Source organism: Pempheris klunzingeri, chromosome 20 (genome assembly GCF_042242105.1).
Source record: "Pempheris klunzingeri isolate RE-2024b chromosome 20, fPemKlu1.hap1, whole genome shotgun sequence".
NCBI classification, from domain to species: domain Eukaryota; kingdom Metazoa; phylum Chordata; class Actinopteri; order Acropomatiformes; family Pempheridae; genus Pempheris; species Pempheris klunzingeri.
In genome coordinates, this window is record NC_092031.1 from 8,455,767 (window position 1) to 8,477,727 (window position 21,961).

General features: G+C 42.7%; 1 protein-coding gene across 1 annotated transcript in view; it reads left to right on the forward strand.

Moving 5' to 3' along the window:
• Nucleotides 1–2,090: 2,090 nt before the first annotated feature.
• Nucleotides 2,091–21,961, forward strand: part of LOC139220412 (zinc finger MIZ domain-containing protein 1-like) — a 108,512-nt gene continuing 88,641 nt past the window's right edge. Inside the window, exon 1 of the mRNA XM_070852511.1 lies at nucleotides 2,091–2,174. The gene's annotated coding sequence lies outside the window, so the exon portion shown is untranslated. The remainder of the gene's footprint in view (nucleotides 2,175–21,961) is intronic.

Sequence of the window (21,961 nt, forward strand, 5' to 3'; positions counted from 1 at the left end):
AAATTGGTGAATGAGAGCTATTTTAAGCATTTTAATAGGCGGCAATTTAGGAATTCCTACCAGCAAGAGCCCCAGAGGGCTGCTTAACTGCATTTAAAATGCTACGAAATATAGATCTAAACTACTCCATCTTCTACATCTTGCTTTCATTTGAAATATATGAGTAAACATTTGCCTCGTACTCAAATAGGATTTGCTCATAAAGAGATTAATTCTTATTATTTGAAGCCAATTAGTCTATGATAAAGATTTATAGCAGATTTTAGGAGGGATTCCCAGTTTCCCCGACTTTAAAGTAGCTTAAACATGTTTTTTAGCAGGTCAGACTGGCTTTGATTAGACCAAATTATTAGTGATTTAAATATAACTTTAGTTTCTGTTTGGCAGTTGTTCTTTGCTTCTTATTATCTTTTAATATAGTAGCAGCGGTAGCAGCAATAAAATCGATGGGGCGCTGGAATCCTGGAATAAAAAGTTTGCTCTTGCATCCTGATGCAACTGTGAATCACAATTGCCTAAAGTTTTCCAATCTCTGTTAGAGGGAAATGTTCACATTAACCAATTCAGGGACGGCTTACAAGCCTGGAACAGGCTGAAATCAATGCTTCCTGTCACCTTTTAGCAGGACAAATGGCGCCTATTGTTCCAGCCTATCCCTCCCCCTAACTTAGACAGCTGGGGTGGACACACAGGGCAGAAAGCAGGGGACTCCACAAACAGGGCAGCAGAGTGTGTCACTTGGATGGTGACTTCTGCTAGAAGAGTTTCTGAGAGAGAAATCACCACTCTGACCCCAATCACAGCCCAACTTTGAAGAGTCAGTCACAGCCTGCAGGGTGGTGTGTTTCTAACTTTTGACATGAGGTGCTTCCAAACAGACCACAGAGGCAGCAGCAGGTCAGACTGATTGTTTATTTATGTGTGTGTGTGTGTGTGTGTGTGTGTGTGTGTGTGTGTGTGTGTGTGTGTGGACAGGAGTCTGGATGCTGCTTGGCACAGTCATGGCTCCTTGACGTCAGCGCTCAGCCCAGACTGCTGCTGCTGCTGCTGCTGCTGCTGCTGCTGATGCCGCTGCTGCTCTCAAACATGTCTTTGTTATTCAGAGCTTTCCATCAGAGAGCGGCGACCTGCAAAACACGGAGGGTGGCGTCAGCTCCGAGGAGGATCACGGGACGGCAGCGTGGATGCGTCAGTGCGCCGGCTTGGGGGCGTGCGCGTGTTTGTTGTGGTTTATTAGCCCATCATATGTATTATGGTTGGTGTTTATTTTCATACTCATATATTTAGATAATAAACGGACAGGCTGTTTAAACATATTGTAATCACAGAGTTCATTTTAATACGGATTCATGAGTGGTATAGGTCTATTATTTTCATTATTGTCAACATAATTACTTTATTCATGTTAATAATTTACCACGTCGTAATTTTAATTTATCATTTATTATCATTATTATTATTATTATTATTATTGTTATTATTATTATATGTGTTGTTATATTTAATCGTAAATTATATTTAAGTTTTTAACCATGTGATTTTTATATATATCTCTATATATATATCTATATCTATCTATCTATCTATCTATAGCTATATCTATATATATCTATATATATTTATATATATCTATATCTATCTATCTATCTATATATATATATTTTTTTTTTTCACCCATTACTACTGCTGACTACTACTACTACTACTACTTCAAATACCCAGCATGCCCATTTCCCATTTATCCCATAATGTGTGAGGTTACTGCTCAGTGAAGTGCACTTCCTTTAGAAATCCCTCCCAAAATCCAGATAACGTGTCCTGAACGCGTCGCCACAGAGCCGCTCGGTACCGGACTCGGAGCGGGTCTCTCCAGCAGGATCCACTGTGCCAGATGGCCGCTGAGCAGAGCGACAGTCCGGCTCCGCTCCCGGCTCTCTCCTGATGGCGTCTCCGCGGAAAATCCGCGACACATTTTGTCAGCAGCCACCGAGCATGGGTCCCTTTGGTAATAGAATAGCCAATGTAATTTGACACTTCAACTTACTGCGCTCTCTCCGAGTCTATTCAGTTACTCACCCACTGACGTTGAGCCCATTCTCAGTGGCCGTGAGGGGGGAAGATATTTAAAAACAAGAGCCGAAAATTACCGAGGACTTTCTCCGCTTAATTACCCGGTGAGTAACTGCAAACTTAACGTTGCCTTATTCCCGGTGTGGCGCTGCGAAGCTCTTGTCTCGGGAAGGTTTTGTTTCCACTTTGGCTCAGATTGTTTCCCAACAATAGAGTGACCACTTGAACTGGCACTGAGGAGCACGTCGGAGCCTGTAATAACCAACCGCAGCTTTTTATTTACTATTACGCGGCTGTGCGCCGTCGGGATTGAACCGGCGGGCTGTTAAGCAGGTTGTGCATTTCGTTGGTAACAGATGCCGCGTTGATCTCCAAAGCGTTGGGGCTTGGGGGGCTACATTGTAGCAGCCTGTGTGCATTTTGCTTGCAGAATGAATCATGCCGCGCTGCGTGTTGTCTGTGCGCAAGGTTTAGAGGTAGGTCTCGCTTTTACCTTTGGCTTCTGCTGAGCACAAAGCACATGGTTGGACTGATGTGGGTTCGGCGGTGCCGTGGAAGTGAGGCAATTCACGCAAGCTGCAGGAGAACTGTGGCCATGGCAAGACAGCGGTCACTGCAGTTGCGCGGATTTATCCATGAAATGTCACGTTAAATGTTTATTTCTGAACTTTGTTAACAGCAGCGCGTGTGTGCACTATTGAATATCAGTGGATAAATGTCACAGCCTGGAGTTATCTTGCTGCTGTAGGTCATTGCTGCTTCAGAAGGGTTTAACAAGTTGACTCCCAAAATTCCTGCTGTCTGAATATGGAACCAGTTGGGATTGAGGGGGCCTCTCATATAGAAGTGGGCTCATTTTCGCTTGCTGTACATCTGTCCAGGAAGCAAAAAGCATGGCCAAGTGGAAAAAGTAAGCCAGACTCTGCCCCCTTCCTAACCATTGTCACTGAAGGAGAGAGGGCTTGTGTCTCTCTTGTGCACATGCACTATATTTCTGCTTCTCTCAGTTTGGGAGCACCAACAAACACCCGTGCAGATGTTTCTCGTCTTTTTCTGGTGAGATGTCCAGGAGAGCCCTTTCCTGTTTTTGTTATGTTGCTGAAAAAGTTCATTCTCCTCCGTGTCTCTGCTTTTGGCTGCTGCAGCATCCGAATTTGTCCCCGCACCGCTTGGATCACGCAAGACTTCTGTGGTTATACCATTTATTGCTTGTTTACATTTCTGTCATGTAATCCCAGGGTCTTGTTGGGTTTAATAGCCGCTGCCTGCTGCCTTCTGAACTGACAGCCACTCAGCTGGCTTTAAAACTTTAAGATGAAGCAGGGCGGGGAGACGGTGTCAAGCTAGGAAGCAGCCACCTTTATGCACCTGGTGTTTAGATTGCTCTGTGCTCCCTGCATGGGCCACCTTCCAATGGCACGTGTGGTTAAACGCTGCTTGTGGGGGGAATTGTCAAAATTCCAGTGGCTTCCTAGATGCGCTTGGTGTCAGACAGAGGAGGAGGCTTTCTGTCCCGTCCCCTCCCTCCCAGTCACCCCACCTCTGTGGGGCCCTAGGTTGGGCTCCTGAATAACCATAGGGCAGACCCCACCAGGCTGACCTTCTTCTATTCAAGTTGAGGATGTTGAAACACCAGCCGTCAAACAAAAGACACATTGAAACAGAGATCTGCAACCCAGCACGTGTGCCTGGGCGCTGAAGTAGACCATTTATTAACTGGGAGTTTCCTACTGACCAATGAGAAGTGTCTGCACATAGCAAAGCAGAATAAAACTAAAAGGATGGTAGCTGCTTCTGACACAGATTAGAGAACAAAATCTAAAAATAAGCACAGACATTAAAGCTTTCCTTAAAAAAAAAAAAAAAAGTATTCACACACACACACACATACATATGTGTGTATATATATATGATCTTTTCTACATTTAACTAAGTCTTTTTTTGTCTGGACTGCTGCCAGCCTGACGTCTGTGTGTGGCTCTGTGGATTGACAATGGCAACACGTTTTCAGTGCAGGGTGGGAGTTTTCGCTCTCGCCTCTCCACCCGCCCGACGAGGTGAGAGTAAAGGCGGAAGCTGGAAATGGCTGTGCCACATGGGAAATAATTCAACTCTCAGATCAGAGAGGACACACAAGAGGCCTCATTACCTCCAGCAGCACTGCTGGCTGGTCCTGTGAGGAGACCCAGAGCCGGTGTGCTTCAACCAGCCACACTCGCGCACTGAAATATTGTCTGCATGCTGCATCTGATGCTCCCTTTGTCTGAAAATAAACAACATATGTACAGTGTCATTTTACACTCAAATAGTTAAGAGATAAATGGAGCTTTGTGACATATTTTAGTCCAGTCTGATCTTCACCACGCTGCAAAACTAAACCCTTTCCCCATGGTTTGCAGCCTGAGCCTTCTTTCACCAACAGTGTGTGCTTAAGTAGCTGGTAAACAGGGCTGTTAGATGGTGTTTAATGTCATAATGTTATTGATTCGACTTGGGAATTCCACTTGCGGCGAGCGGCTCCTGTGCACGGAGACCCCTCTTAAGCACTCTAACAGGAAAAAAGCAAGCGAACAAGCGGCCGACTGCTCTTCCTTCGCGGTCAGAGCCTGTGGGAGGTTTGTGTAGGTTTCGCTCAAGGTCCCTTTTGTGTTGTCTTTGCTCGAGAGAATAAACTCCTGGGATGAATCACCCTGCTGGTATGGCTATTTTGAATGAGCGAGGAGGGCGCGGGTCGAGCGTGGCGCTCTTTGCGCAGAAAGTGTGTCACTGGGCAGCTGTAGTAGCTTAATCATGAGGTTTAGTTTGGTGTCAAACATCACGTTGTTTGGAAGAATCCTATTATACAACATCATAAGGGGTTATTTTGATACTATATTATGTCAGGATGTGTGTATGTGAAGGTGGAAAGAATCAAAGTACATTTACTCAAGTGCTTTGAGGAACTTTTGTGCTACAACTCCACATTTCAGAGGGAAATATTGTGGTTTTTAACTCTTGCTACATTTTTTTTCATACAAGTTACTTTGCAGATTTAACGTGCAAAACTGGTGACACTTTTACAAAATATGATGCGTTGTTGTTGCTCAACCTTTCTGGCTTGTGATGCCTTGTGAAAGAGCCAAAAGAAAACCCACACGCTGTCGCTTACTTCACTGACAACGTTTCAGTCCTCGGACCTTCATTAGGTCTGTTGAATTTTTACACAATTTATAAGAAATGTAATCAAAAGCATTTTTAATACAGCGGTTTTCAAGTGAGTGTTCAGGATATTTTGATTTTGGTCAACCCGTAAGACTGTCTTGAGTACAAGAACTTCGTAATGAGTTTTGACGGCTTGTGACCCCTAAAGTGATCCAACATGTACTTACAAACACACTCTAGTAAGGAACCTGAATACTTCCTCCACCACTCAGAATACCAAAACAAGCATTTGCTCTACATCATACCACCGTATTCTTGCCACATGTGTTATTCTGCATTCCTCATGTGTGCGTCTGTGTTGATTTGTGACGCTCCACCTCGGCGACACAGAGCTGGCAGTAACATGTGTACTGAGCAGATATCCACGGAGGGGCTTTATGACAGAGAGAATGGTCAGACTGTACCTGTCAGCTTGACTGTTGACTGTTAATATGAAGCTTCTATTTTCAAAACACGGCTCAGGGAAAGGGAATCTGTGTGTGTTTGCGTCTGTGCAGCGGGGAGATACAGAGCAAAGCGAGGGATGGGAGAGGTGCTGGGAGTGACGCCAGACCACACATCATTTAATCATGTTAGAGTGTGCAACCACTTTGTGCATATTTTCGGTCGCATTGGTGATAGGAGTTGTTATTGTACGAACTGTATGCACAGAGAGGGCTTGACAGGAGGGAAGACAGTCTGATGGAGAGGAGAAAAAATAACTCCCATTTGGGGTTTTGAGATTTGTCAAATTGTAGATTAATTTGACCAAAATATGATAGTAAAAGTCAGACTTTTTTTTTTTTTTTTTTTGCTGCCGTAGCTGGTGAAGTGTGTTGAAATTTGAAGCAATAACATATGAAACCACTTAAAAGTTGAGCCAGTGGAAGGAGGACCATTGTGCATATTAGCATTGGATTTGAACGTGTCCTTTTGGCTTAATCCCACTGTTGACTCGCCTGCTAAGTTCTGAGTGTGTTATTTTTGCTCTTTTTAGGGAGCCCCTCTCTGCATAATCTCACTTAATCTAATCTATCCCCCTTTATAATAGACTGGGAATGATGTGACTTTATAGAAAAAGCTTTAGTGTAGATCCATACCAAACAGACTGGTGTGCCGGCTTCTTCGCCAAACCCTCTGGCAAAGCTCTTGTGAAAATGCAAGTGACCTCTGCGCCCCTTGTTAGTCTGAACAATAGGCCTGCCTCCTCTTACAGCTGCAGCCTTGCTGGAGGGGAAGTTAGCCGGAACAGAAAACATACATCTTGTGATTAAAAGGTCTAAATACTGTATTTTTGGCTTGATCCCATGCTTGGTCAGTACACCGGGAAAATTCCCTCTTTATTCAAAATATCAATTATGTGCCAGATTTAGGGCTGCATCTAATCAAATAACATGTTGGTTATTTTCTCGATTAGTCGTTTTAAGATTCATTTTCTGCAAAAGTGACAAGTGTGTGATGGCACGAAACAATTACTTGCTCATTCAATTAGTCAACTGTCCGAAAATGAACTGACAACAATTTAGATTACCGATAATTCATTTTAGTTGTTTATCAAGCAAAAATGTCAAACAGTTGCTGGTTCCAGCTTCTGAAATATGTTGATATGCTGCTGTCATTAGGTTTTACACTGTTGATAAATGTTGACAAAACAAGAACATTGAAGGCATCACCGTGGGCTCTGACAAACTGTGAATGGTTTTAAACATTTCGTAGACTAAATAATGAATTAGCAGATGGATTGATAATGAAAATTATCATTAGTTGCGGCTTTTACATCATCAGTCCCGAATATGGGCAGAATTCTTGTGATTGAAGGAATTTGCGCTCATGTCGGTTGGTAGATGACATGAAAGTTCAATCTGAAATTAAAAAGTAAGTAAAAAAAAAAAAAACTTTGTTTACATGTTTGTTGTCATCAGGAGTTAATCGGGTGAGTTAATGTGGCCCAATAGTTGTAGTAAAAGAAAAGAAAAAAGAATTAGATCTGCGAGGCTTCACTCACGATGGATATAATTGGAGCTCATGAGGCCCCCAGCAGTCGCCGCCTCATGCATGTTGAATGTGACATGCTGTGAAAAACATACGCAGATGATGTCACAACGCAGCACCGTGGTGTTAAGTGTAAATGAAAGGCCCTGAATCATGAATAGCATCCGGCTTCTCCAAAGTCTCCAGCTCTATAAATTAAACAAGGTCCAACCCAGGAACCTTGAAGGGCTGTCAAGTCGCTCGGCGTAGGATAGTGTTTTTGCGGCAGACATGTTTCCCTCTTACATTTCAGCGCAGACTGAGAGGCTAGCAGCTGCTTCCGAAAGTTGAAAATGTTTCAAGAGTTGGAATCTCACAATGGGCGCTGGAAAGGGTCCTAAGGAGTTCTGTTAAAGCATCACAGGGTCTTGTATGCGCTCCCGAGGTTTTCTGTTTTGCAGTGGAGAGAGATCCACACCTCTGATGAGTAATGAAGGTTATTCTGAGCAAGTGGTGGAATTACATTCAACAGAGCCCGCGGGGGTCCATATCTCATTGTTCTCTGACAGGGAAAATTAACTGGGATTTACTAATACACAGGGAACGTCCTTCCCCCATTCTCTCTCGCTCTCAAAGAAAAGGTCTGAGGGTAATCTCTTTCCCCAGCAACTAAACCCCCCCATCCCACCACCACCTCCCCCTGATTCTTCCCCTGTTCCTCCACTCCACCCCAAACACAAATGTCAGACGCTTTCAAGTTTGCTATCAAGATAAAATCCCCGACATGTTGCGCAATTGCCCGCTCGTCTGTTGCCATATGTGGACACACAAGAGGCTTCCATTTAAATATTATTTTGCATTTCACCTTTTTGCTTTTGCACAGCAAAGCCTGAGGTGACCCGAAGCAGAGAGGCATTCGTAGCTTTTATTCTCACAGGCTCTGACTCTGATTAAAATAGTTTGGAAATGACCAGCATGGATTTTGTTCCAAAAAATTCTTTTTACACTGCTCGAAAACGTATGTTGGCATGTTAGTAGTTACAGTTTAACACTCAAAAACCCATAAATCTGCTCCATCATGACTCTTTGCTTTGATTTGATCATATTTGACTGACATGGCACAAGAAAACAACCCAACAACTGTGATCAGATTCTGTTTCTGATTCTTGCTCTTAAATGAATGCCAGGATTTGCAGCTTTTCTGTTTTATATGACTGAACATTGGATATCTTTGGTTTTAGGACTGCTGATTGAGTAAAAAACAAGTATTTGAAGATGTTGCCTTGGGCTCTGAGCATTAATGACGGGCATTTTTCAAATTTGTATTACCATGTGTCAGTTAATAGACTAATTAAAGCTGCTGTATTTTTAAATGCTGATTGATGCGTGGAAATACCTGTTTTTCCATCCGCTTTAAAGCAGGGAAAATGAACCAATACAACAATCTTCTCATTTTAAATAGCTAGTACTTCAAACATTGGTATCACCAAGAGGAAGACGCTAATTAAGAAAATTGGTTTTCTGCTCTCTTAATATAAAACTGTGCGTATGTACAGCTGCAGCAGAGAAAAGTGGCCTTTGATTTAGACGTGATAGATTTACTTCACTTGCCTAGATCCATCTTTGTTCCAGGTTTGGTTCCCTCCCTGATAAATATAAACATAAGTGTTTTATGTGAACTGTCCTCTAAACTGCAGCAATGATTGATCAGAGAAAAGCTGCAGGATCGTTTACTTTGTGCAGTAGTTGAGATTTACTGGGTAACAAAACTATTTCTTGATTATTTGTCTAGCAATGTTGGCTATAATATGTTCAAAATGGTGAAAAATGGCCATCGCAATTTCACAGAGCCCAAGGGTGTCGTCTTCAAATTGTCCAACACCCTAAAGATATTCATTTAACAAGTGTATAAAACAAATCGGACCCACCAATTAGCTAATCAACTAATTGTTAATTAATCCTTTCAGTATCTGCGTACTGAACTTCAGCTCTGTCACCAGTGGAGCTTCAACAGTATTGTTAATATGTCTCTTCAGTGACACGATCTTACTTTTTTCACCCTGCTCGAACAAAACAGTCTTAACTGATGATGAAGCGCAGACAGCAGTAACACCACACACAGCCTGTGTGTCAGCTTACACTGCAGGCTCACTCTAACACGGTGTCTGTGTGCGGTCGGTTACCCAGGTGCGAGGTATGCATCACGGACCAGAGCTGATACACTAACGTGACAGCTGTGGGCAGTGAAAGAAGACCATGACAGGAGTCTCAGCACTGGATGAGGCAGAATACATTAACCCTTAGCAGCCGACTGATGCATCTTGGTTCTGATTTCACCCTATCTGTATGCTTTTCTTATGCTGTAGCATTGATTTCCTAGGATGGGAGCACTTTAACGTCCAAATGTACTTTTCAATGTCTTCTCAACATGAGAAAAAAACATCCTCTAAGTTTTTCTAATCCTCCTCTTTCAGTAAATGTGTGTAAAAATACTCTGTTATGTTTTAGCCCCATTTTTGATGTCACAAACAGGGATCCATTGAACATCCAACCTTCTTCAGAGTTAGCATTTTGCTCGGCTAATGTGTTTCGGAGACGGCATAGCTGATGCTGGGCGGTGCCTGCTTCAGACTGGCAAACTGGGCTTTTTGGGTGGGGGGGGGGCTTAAAGATACAGGAGCTAAAACAGAGCGTTCAGAAAGAAGCTGAAAAAAGCAGCTTGCAGTGTGCACAGTATGAGGAAAAATGATATGTTTTTTGAACATTAAAGCATGTAATCATATTCTAGTAGGACCCCCGAATACAAGTATGAACCTGAAACTGAGCAGAATATGTCTCCTTTAACTTTAGACCCTTTCTTCAGTGTCAAAGTGATGCAGGTGACTGTTTTCTGTGGTGTGACTGCTGGTAGCCATAAAAAACAAAATAAATATAGACCAAAAAATAAATATAGATCAAAAATCGGGTGCAGGTGTAGCACACAGCTTACTCGGTGTCTCCATGGCAACGTAATACTTCCTGTTTACATCACCTCCAGCACGATGGGAGCTGTAGTTTCAAACCTTATACATTAATCATAATAATAGAATTGTAGCTTTTAATTTTTCTGTTTACATTATTGAGACTTTTGGCAACAGTAGTAAGGCAAAGAACATCCCATCATGCCTCTTTTCATACATGTACACACGTGCTGTGTGTAGAAAACCTGTGGACATACAGGCAACAAACAGAAATTATCATACAATCATACATATCATACAATGTTTTATTTATATATATATATATATTTATATATATACACTCACACTCACACACACACACAGAAGTGTCCTAGAACATGTATCATACAAACGACATATCAAACAAGGGTATTTTCTGAGTAATTACAGGGATTAGTTAAAGGAATGACAACTAGGTGCTGGTGAGTGTTTCTCTGAATGACTCAGGATCCGGAAATCCTGGGTCATTCATTCTGTGCCGTTTGTATATCGTCACAGCATGACCAAAAACATGGCTTGTAGCCGCGTGCCGGTGACGTCCCAGTGGTGACTTTAAATAACTCATCTGTAAACATGTCGTGTCTGTTTCCTTATGTTTCCTCGTCCGGTGGCTGGCGAGCTGTCTTGTCCTCAGCAGCTTTGGGAAATGAGCAGAGACAAGAGATTGTTTCACACACTAATAGTAATCACAGATATCATAACAACTACCGCGGCTGATGAATGCTAATTAATTGGGAAGTGTTTGTCTGGATGTAAACACACAGTGAGACACATATGCAGACACACTTCACGCGCCTATTTATAGGTGCAGATTGCATAAGCGCTTTTCTAACAACAGGGTGTTCTCACTTTGTCAGTATCAAACAGAGAGAAGCTGTAACTGACCAGATTATTTTTACACATATATTGCACCCCTACTCCTTCTTGGCAAATGGTCTGTGGCCCGACGGGTCCCACGGCTTACAAAAATGTTGACGGTGGACGCTATTTTTGACCATCTGCTCTGAAAGGAGGGCATGTTTGAGTCACAGACGCTGTGGTGTGAGCCTGCGCCCGTGATGTGCCTGGCATGTGGAGAGGGAGAGCGAGGGAGAGAGATGGCTCACCCGAGGGCCCAGCATCCTTTCGTGTCACCATGGGCGTACACAGTGCGCGGCTGGTTTCACTAATGTGTGTTACATTAGCATGAAGGGTGATGAGGGGAGGGGAGGGGAGGGGGTGTGCTGAGGGGAAGGGAGGGGCTGATCTTCCACATCTTGGAAGAAGAACAAGAGGAGATATCCTTGTGCCTGACTTATGGTGTAAACATCGTCAGTGAGATGAAATGGTCTGAGGTCAGAAATGTCTCAACAAAAGTGTCTGTGTCTTATACTAACTCTCTCCCTCTGTGTGTGTGTATTTGTGAGGTAGGAATGTGAAACTTAATCTGGGCTGGTGTGGGGGGGGGTTGGGCACAGTGGGTTTCTTTTGCAGAATTAGTTTACGACTCTTTTTAGGCAGAGAAATCTGGCTTTCACACTTATAATGTAAACTACTTTAATATTTACACTTTTTTTTTATTATTTTGAGTGTTTGTGGTCGTGTCTGTCATATGTCTTCATACATGTCTGCAGACAATCTTCCTATTGGGTCATATTTGTCTGTCTTCAGAGTCTTTAAACTCCTCTTTTCTTAAAATGTGCAAAAATCTGTAATCTTAACCTCAACCTGTTTCTAATACCGAGCATACCACGCTTGTTTCAAGCATATTCCAAAAGTCACTCTAAAAAAGTTGGGTTTTTCTGGACTCAAATGCATCAACCAGCTTTATCCTTACACCCTAGAGGAAAAAGTTGGAAATATTTTGGAAGATGTGTTCACTTGTTTTAAGAAACACTAATGATTATTGTCTTCATTGATTAATCTGGCCATTATTTTCTTGATTAAGCAATTCATTATTTATTCCACAAAATGTAAGAAAGTTGTGAAAAATATTATGGTATACCAAATACCATAATGACAAAGAAAACCTAATTAATGTGCTTTCATAGAAGAACCCCCCACCAGCCCCATTTGAAAGAGTCCATCCTTAAAATACCCTCCAGTTATTAGCTGCAGCTCTTAAAGAAACACCACACACTTTTGCCCTGTGGTTCCTCTTGACCTTCGATGTTTGAGGTCAAACGGTCCGTCTTGGTTTTGGAGCCTCAGTTATCCAGACGGACCACCTTGATTCGGAAAAACGTACCTGCTATCAAGACCTACTTCAAGCACTGACAATTCTGTGACTGTGCAGCTTCTTTGTTGGTTTTTTTTTTTTTTTTTTTTGGCATCAGTTGATCTTGAGAAGCAAACTGAAAAGGCAAATCACTTGAGGCTGTGTATCCTGCATCCTCTTTGTGTGGCACCGGCAGACACTTCCTTCGGAGGAGGGAGGTGGAGAAGATCATGTGAGCTGTAATTATATTTATGTTGGGTCCCATTCAATCTGTCACAGTAAATTTTGCCTGACTTGTCATATTGTAAATCATTACAACGGATTAGATGCTGGTTATGAACTCAAAAGGCAGAGGAAGGATTCCTTTTTTTTGTCCTTTTTTGATCACTGTATTTGTTTGTTTTTGACAAGCTAGTTGTGATGATATTAGCCGTACAGTGTTTCCTGGATGTTTTCAATAAATTTTAATTGGGAGGAGAATGGGTAATGTCACCGGCGTTTGCTTTGAAGAAAACCCCTTTCAGAAGAGCGGGCAGTCTTCCAAGAGTGGAAGAATGCCTCTGAAAGCCTCTGTGTTTCACAAGCCATCCTCCACTTTTTGTTTTCTTATTTGTCTGGGATCAAAGACGGCGATGAGCAGCGATGGAAAGTTTGACTCTATTTTTTTGGCAAGTGGCTTCTTTCAAACTAGCGCAGCAGAAAGAACAAAAAAGAAAAAAAACAACCTTTTGATTCATCTCAATCAGCTGCTCACTGCTGAGACAGGATAGACTTATGGTGACTGATGAAAGCGCGATCGCTTCCGCATGCTTCCCATATGCTCGCCGTCCACCGTCCACTTGCTTGTTGCAGCTGACACAATATTATTCATAAATATCCAAATGATTCCTCCAGGCCCTCATTCATTAGTGAGTGGCACGAATTGTTACTCCCAAATCACTAAAAAGATTAGTTCAGACTGAATGAACTTTTCATGCCGTTTGCACTTCCACTGCTCTCACACAACAATACTATTGTTGGGCTTCATTTTATTCTCCCCCTCATGAATTTTCGGCAGTTAAATCAACTTACGGCGGTGTGTTGTCACACATGCGTTCTGCCACCTTGAGCACAAAGAGTGGGTGCAAGCCTCACATGTCTGAGCAGTTGCTTCATTTGTCTACAAAATCGCTTGTTTGGAGAAGCCCTGAATGTTGCATCCCTCGATTTGTATGCGAGTCACATCTACCCAAATAAAGCCTCCAAAATTTCCCTAATGTTCACTGCAGCAAAATCACATTGCAGCCTTATTTATGCTGCTGTCTATACCTGAAGACATAATTTCATCCTTAATCTTTTATAGACGCTTGCTATATATTATGGATTTTAGCATGCCAGGAGTTCTTAGAGAGAAAGTATGAATTATTTGTGCCATTACTTTTGCTGCTGATAGGAAATGTTTTGCATAATAAGCAGCCAAGACAACAAGTGAAAAATTAATGAGCAATATATAGTTTATGATGCCTGTGGTGTGATGTTTACTGATGACTCAAAAAAAGAAAAAACTATTCACTTTGGGATGATTGTCATCCATCAATTTTCATAACATCACTGTTTAGCTACTGAGCATTTGTTTCTATCAATCTCTGCAGTTTATTTATTTTAATATTTTAATTTAATCTACAAGAGTCTCACCGCAGTCGGAAATTTTAAGAACAATGAGGATGAAAGCCAAGATATCAGCAGAGGAGTAGTCTACTCTTTGCTGAACTCCCAAAGCGTCTTTTTTAATATTTAGCTCCTGTCAGTTAAAATCAAAAAGTTTCTCACTTTCTCTAAAGCTGAGAGAGAGAGGGAGAGAGGGAGGGAGAGAGAGAGAGAGAGAGAGAGGGAGAGAGAGAGAGAAAGGGGGGAAACTGCTTCACGGGTGAAAGCCCTTGCACATGAATATTTAATGGTTGCATTTTAACCAGAGTCATAAAATCCAAGAGGATGTGGCTGAAAAGAGAGCAGTGAGGAGTGTGCAAAGTAGGCTACTTTGTTTCTTTATAGTCTGAGCTGAATGCCTGAAAGTCATGTAACTCTTTTTTTTTTTTTCTCGCTGCACTGTGAATCAAATATGTGGATTGTGTCGGGCTAATTTAAGGCCCGGGTCACATTTAGCGATGTGTTGCAGCCTGTTTTTGCAGGGTAAGCAGCTTGTTCTACAGCAGGATGAAGAAATCTTGGGACCTTAAGGGGGCAAAACAGAAAATGTTTCATTTTGACACTTGCTCACTGCACTCAGGAAAATAGATTGGCTACACTTAATCCATTTGGCCAGTTGAGCAGATTCAGACACACCATCTCTTCCATACGCATCAATTTTAGCTTAATGCAGTTTGAGCCCCCCCCAAAAAAAGATATCTGTGGATAGTTAATATGCAACCTCTCCTTCCTCCTCTTCTTCTTCTAGTCTTGTCATGCATTTTTAAAATTCTGTTCAGCCCTCCGCCGAGCCAGACTCACAGCATACAGACACTGAGCTGATTGTTAAGTTTGATAAAGCTCTGTATTTGTGCATGGCGGGGTTATTTTCGTGTATGTAAGCTTTACTTTACCGAGGTAATCATTTGTCATCCAATATTGAATCTCTTTAAATGGGCTCATAAATTGCAATCACTTAACTCAGCCCAACTATTATGTTTAATATTGCTTTGTGGAAAAGGTCAGCCAGCAGTAGATCAGGTTCCAGCAACCCAGATAATTCAGCTGTGTTTTTTATGAGTCTTTTTAAGCTCTGAAAACATCAGCAGCCAGGCAAACTGACTGTACAGTACGTAAAAGCAGCGACACAGGACACGCGGCGGCTACTGTTTATGTTGTCTATCCTTAGATATCCTTAATGCAGTGTTTAAAGTGTGTGTGGTTGGCAGCTTGCAGATAAACCACAGTGGATGCCCTTAAGGGAAAAGAAATAGAAGGCTTTCCCCTCTGAAAGGTCCAAAGTGCAGTTGTCCACCCTACACAGCAACAATGGAGCGGTTGTGCAAACGGAGCCATCAGCGGCACTGGCAAGCCTGGCAAACCAGCTTATCAGGAGGCAGGGTGCACTGAGCAGTGGGTGGAGGGGGAGTAAGTGGAGGTTAGAGTGCATGTGTGCGTGTGTGTGACTTTGTCTGGTGTTCAGTGGTACAAAACCTCTTAGTTCATTTGGAGGCTGTGTACTTGCTAAGGCTGCAGAGACACAGCTGGGCAGCGCTCTACGCATGGCTCCTTTGTGCTCGCCCTTTATTGACAGCTCAGATTGTGAATGCATGGGCGTGCGTGCATGTGTGTGTTTTATGCATGTGATCAAGTATGAGCTGATAACCATCCCCACTGCAAGAACACTCGACTATAAATCTTTCCTCTGTGGGTATCGGATACTCGCATCTATTAGAACTGGGCTGAAATCAATATCACAATAATAAAAAGATAATACTTTCCGCTAACTTGGATCGCACAATGACAACACAATAAGCTCATATCTCTGCAATAAGATTCCAATGAATGCTACCAGGGCTGCAACTAACGATTATTTTCATTATCTTTTCGGCAAAGCTCTGTAAGATCTGAAGCGGCAATAAGGAATCTGCTGACGAACTAATCCCCCATAATTATTTGCATGACATTAAAGCAAATGATACCACAACTTAGCATGTAAGGAGGAGGCTGGGGCTGTGGATGAGCGGAGGGTATGGATTAATCAAGAAAATAATCAATAATGAAAGTAATTGTGAGTTGCAGCTGTAGTAGATAGAAGTGTCATGCAAATGGCATGAACGATACAGCGAGCGCTCTTCCTGAACTAAAGCTATATTGTCTGTTGAAATACAATCCAATCTATTGGCTCAAAATGTGGCTGTGAAAAGTTTGCGTCTTGCTCCTTTTTCATTAGAAACCTTCTGTAACTGCGCCGAATCAAAGCGGACTGCAGCTGCTAACGCCCTCGACTTTTCAGAGCTACCTTTCTGCGAGTATTTGATACTTAAGTGATAGATTTGTTTTTACTATTGCTTGAACTCCCTCACCTGGAATAGTACTGAGCAGATGTTAAGTGGCTCTGGCTGGACAGGCCCAGTAGATAAGTGTGGCGGCTATCAAAGTGTCAATATTTACATGACTTTTCTTGTCACTGTGATACATTTAAAACTGTAAATGTGCTCGCTCGTCTGTCACACAAGTAGCGACTCTGATTTTAAGCAGCGCAGTTTGTTGGTGGCAGGTTCTTTTTTTTTTTTTTTCTTTCTTATTTTCCTTTCTCAGAGCCGTTTGAGGTGTTGAAGGAATGCGTTGTCTGCTCAGAGAGTTTACTCACTTGCAAGATAGTCTGTAGTGCTTTCACTGCATTTCCTTTGGGACACAACACTTGGAAAAAAAAAAAAAAAAAGGAAGTCTCAAGGTGCCTGTGTTAGGCTTTAGATGTGACTCTGGGTTGGTAAATATTTAGAGAGCAAACATTTTGATACCAGCAGGGATTATAGTTGAGGGAAACATGTTTTTCTAAGAATGTAAATGTCAGCATATTGCAAGGAATAACGCTACATATTTTCATTTTATTGCCAGTCTCCAAAAAACAGCACTTTAGCCGCTCAAATCCCGCAGAGGATATCAGATTGTTTTTCCAAGTCCAGCTTATTTTGATGTAGCGCGCCCACTGAAACGCGTTCTCTTTGTTCAGTAACCATCCAATTCATCAGCAGGGATTGTCGCCGCCCACCAACAGCCAACATATTTGTTCTGCTGCTTCACCTTGTTGCCTTTGTAGAGGGAAGGTGCCAAAGGTGGATGTTAAACATGTCAAGTGCTATCTACCTTATTTACTTGGCCACTGAATATTCATGAGCCTTGATACTGGTGTCAGCCTTCAGCCAGCCATGCAGAGAACCAGCAGCAGCGTCTGCAGTCATCAAACGTGCTCGATCCTCTGACACGAAGCTCCTTCCGCCCGTGTGTCTTCCCAGAGACCCTCTTTCACGTCACATTTTGTTTGTTTTCTAAAAAGGTGGTGATTTCGCCTGAAGCTGACAATTGCTTCCTGTTCCAATTTGCGGGGCGTGCCGGGGGAGCCGTGCTGCGTCTCGCTCTGAGGCGCTGCGGGACGAGTCAGTGAAGGCACCCTGTGAAGAAGAGGAGGAAGGAGGAGGGAGGAGAGCGGGCATAACCCCATATTCTGTAGTCATGCCCATTTACTCCCCCTGACACCTCCGGGGACACGCTCTGACCTCTGCAGGGATCTTGCTCCCTCTTTACTCTCACTCATGCGTTTCCTCTCTGCTCCGAAGAAACCACACCAAATTCCTTGTGCATTACACGGGCTTTCGGGAGGCCTGGTCGCCGCTCGGCCTCGTCTAGACTGCCGTGACTGTTGTTTGGCAGCACTGTTGGGCTGCGGTGCGGGGTCAGACTCACTTAGCATGGCAGCGGAGATTGCAGTGGTTGTCTCATTAAATATATGTTTCCTGTGTTAACATGAGAAGCTCATGCTCTCTGTTGTTCCTTGCCTCAGATGAAAGACACCCTCTGCAGGCTGTACTCTTTCGGAGCGTGACACTGTCAACATGGTTAACGCTGTAGATTAATGATTTGCAGGGTGTTGCGGTGAGATTTTGGCAGCGGTGGAAGAATTAAGATCCTTTATTCAAGTAAAAGACCCAGTACCACTGTGTTAAAATACTCCATTACAAATATAACATATTAATATTTTTACTTAAATTACAAACTTCCTCCACTACTGGTTAAGCCACATTATTTGACTTTTTGGGTACACTGTTTGGGTTTTATGCAGGTAGACCGGCTTCCTCCCACAAAGACATGCAGGTCAGATTAATTGGTGACTCTAAACTGCCCGTAGGTGTGAGTGTGAGCGTGAGTGGTTGTCTGTCTCTGTGTGTTGGCCCTGTGATTGGCTGGTATAGATAATGGATGGGTGGATATAGCATAAATAAAGACATTAGTTACTTCATAAACCATTAGTAAACTGTAATCTTTATTTAAAAGTGGTACCCAGCATTTTAAGTTATAGCTGGTAGAGCTCATTTTATAGGCTGCTCTGTAGTTTACCCCAAAACTTTGAAACTAGAAACAGAAAGGAATAAGAGCTTGTTTTCCCTCTGAAAGTACAATATTTCCATCTGTAGTGACGTTAAAGGGTTAAGTAGCTTAACATGCAAAAAAGTTGTACTTAGTTCAGTACTTGACTAAATGTACTTTGTTACTTTCCACCCCAGGATTTGTGAGAGGAGGCGCAGAGAGATCCTGAGTTGCAGGCTCTAAGTCCTGATACATGAGTATTTGGCCTCAGCAGAGGGAATTTCATCTCCTGTCATCTCCCAGTTGATTAGTATTGATTGGTTGGGTTGAATTGGCCTCTTGAATGGAAGTTGCATCAAATAATCCCTCATTCTGGTTTCCCAAATCCATTGTGAGGGCTGAAGAACGATTGTATCGGTGGCTTTCCGAAGCTGAAACATTTCCTGGGGGGGGGCGGGGGGGGGGGGGGTCAGAAAAAGACGAGCTTTCTAGCCTCAGTGTTTTACCTCTTAATGAGACTGGGAGAAATTTGACCTCCTGGGTAATTGTGACAAACATAGCCAAGGGGGAGATGAGTGTTGGCCTGCCCCCTTTTCACTGTGGTGGTTAAAAAAAAAAAAAAAAAAAGACCTCACTGCACCTGCGGTTTGTATAGACATGAATCTTTTCCCAGACAAAACGAGGAATTCACTGCAGCTTGGAAGGATCCCCCCGCGGTGCACGGATGACACGGTCTGCTGTGCTGCTGCCGCCGCCGCCACTGCTGGTTGGCTTTCGATGGGGGCTGCGTGAGTGTAATGATGAAATAGGAAGGTTTCAGCACAGTGAACACTCGCACGCAGAAGGTAATTGGAGATTGCCACCAAAGAGCTCCGCAAGATATGCTTTCAATTCTGCTCCACATAGAGACAGACCACAAAGTTTGATTATGTTTGCTGTAGCAAACGCCTGCTGTGGTCGACTGAAACCGAACCCTGTTCAGACCGAGCGCGAGGTGGGTAAGTGAGAAGGCAGCAGCTTGGGCTGAACGTTTCTCCTTAATCTGTTTTAGTATAAAAGTAGCATCAACATTTCTATTTTAGCTTGTTTCAATCTCAAGTGTTCACTGTTGAGGTGTTTTCAAAACACAAAGACACACACAGGAGCCAGCACAAATAGGTTCTGGCATCTTATTGTTAATTTATGAGACCTGAGAGTCGTATATTGAGTGATTGACAGGCTATGCATTACTTGGGATTTCCACATTAGGGTTGCATTGTTGGTCGTTTTGAGAGCAGGTGTTTGAGGCTCATGTTAGCCTCGTTTAATTAAGGAAAGACTTCAGATTGGTGGTTCTTTAGCCACTTCAAGTCTGATTTGACACTGGAGGATCGGAGTGTGTTCAATGGAAAGCAGATGAATGATTGATAAGAGAAACAAAGCTGCTTCAAGTCGTGCTCCGAGGACATTAATAATGAAGGACACTTTGAGCGCCTTAGTGCCGTATGGAGTACAAGAGATTTCATCACCTCCTGGATTTTGCACCACCACTTTTGTTTTGTATTTGTATTTTATTCTTTTGCAGTATAAATATATTATACATTTATTGAACATTAAAATTCTGTTTAATTTTCTTCTTTATTCTGTGTAAGTAAATCCAATGAAGTGTTGGTCTCCACTAACAGCGAGCAAGACAATTATACGTGGAACTTTTGGTGATGCATACATTTGCAAGTAGTGTCCACAATCTGCACTAGGGGTCTCAAACTAGTGGCTCACTTTTATTAGGTCCCCCGCATGTTTAGAAGTTTTTGTTAAGTCTTGCCCTCAAATTATGTTTTTATTTACCCCCCAATTTTATATTTTCTTCAATTTGGTGCATAAAAACACCTGAGCTGCTAGCAATTCGACATAAAGTTTCAGTGTACCCAACTCCAAATATTTGCATATCTGCATTGGATTTTCTTTGGCCAATTTTCTGGAAAGTTTCTTAACTTTCATTTGGATGGAAACTGTTGATACCTTTCGATAAAGATTCATTTAGCTCATGGCCAAGTGTTCAGCAGTGACTGGCTCATTTCACTCCACAAGGTTGCGCTCATGTTGGTGCTCAAAGTTAGACTGTTCACTTTTGAGTTATGAGTGCCAGAGGTGCCAAAACACATAAAAGATGTTGGAAGAGGAAAAAGGAAGATGAGGAGATGTTTTTTGGCAGTGTTGCTGCTCTGTGAGGCTGCCTCTCCTGTCTGCAGTGTAGATCCTGCTGCTCTGTGTGTGTCTGTCAGGCTCCATGTCATCCTGCCATTGTTCAGGCCAGAAATCAGCACAGACTCTCATTGTTCTACACACAGATCTCCAGCTACAGGCTGTTCTGCCCAATATATCTGCACTTTGTCATGTTTGTAGAATACAGTGTCATCTCTCCGCTATGATAAGAGGTCACATCGGGTTCTGCTACCTCTACTGTCTCATTGTGGTTTGGAAGTTACAACACTGAATGTGTTAAACTTGCCGTAATTAGTTTCCTTTTTTGAGCTTGAAGTGACGTTGTGGCAAAATATTAGCCCGAGCATTGCTGCAGAGTGGGTGCACAAGTGTTTCCTGTCCCTCCATAAACCATAACCAGCTCTTGACAGTAAGGGAAGACATGCCTCAAAGTGGATCAAAGTAATTCCTCCCTCCCCCTGTCTGAACAGAGCAACATGTTGACATGGTCCCAGTCACAAGCTCGGTCATTTGTGGAGGAGTAGAGTGGCTGAGGATTGCTGTGGCTTGTGGGAAAACATTCTGTCTGAAAAGACGTCCTGACATTTGTTTTCCAAACAGTGTTTGTCTGGCTTCATGTTAAGGGGCACTGAGGATCATGGAGTATTCAGTGGGTTTTCTTTTGTATGGCGGTGTTGATGCAGGCTGACTTCTCTTATGTGAGCTGATTATATGTGCTTCTTTCATGTGGTTTTACTTTGTGAAGTACCCTAACTTAACACTTTCACTTTGCCACTCCTTCTCTTCAGCCTGCCAGGCTGTGTCCCATTCAATGGAAACGCAGCACGGCTCCCTGACAGGCTACAGCAGGTAACCTTTACTTCAGAGGAAAAAATCGTTTTTCTCAGTAAGACATTCACTCTTATGCCTCATACACTTTTTGGCCTTGGCAATATTCTCTCTTACACTATAGTCGAGATGTCCTCTCACAGTGAGCAAAATAAATGATTGTGTTTGCATTAAATCCTGCAGAGCTGTGCTTGATGCTACTAACTCCTCAAGAAGAAAAGTGCAATGTAATACATTCTGTATTTATTGTTTGGATGCCCACTGGACTCACAGTAGTGAAACAGGAGGACTTGTTTTTGCTATACAAGGTTGTGGAAGTGAAAGTCTGATCATGTTAGCAGTTGGAGCTCTCCCAAGACTTTGGATAGGCATAAAACTTTCTTACTGTCAATCATCAGTGCAAAAGATGAGCAACTTGTAAGGCAACATCTTGTTCTATTACAAAAAGTCAAAGGTACAAGCCTGTGTATATAAACAC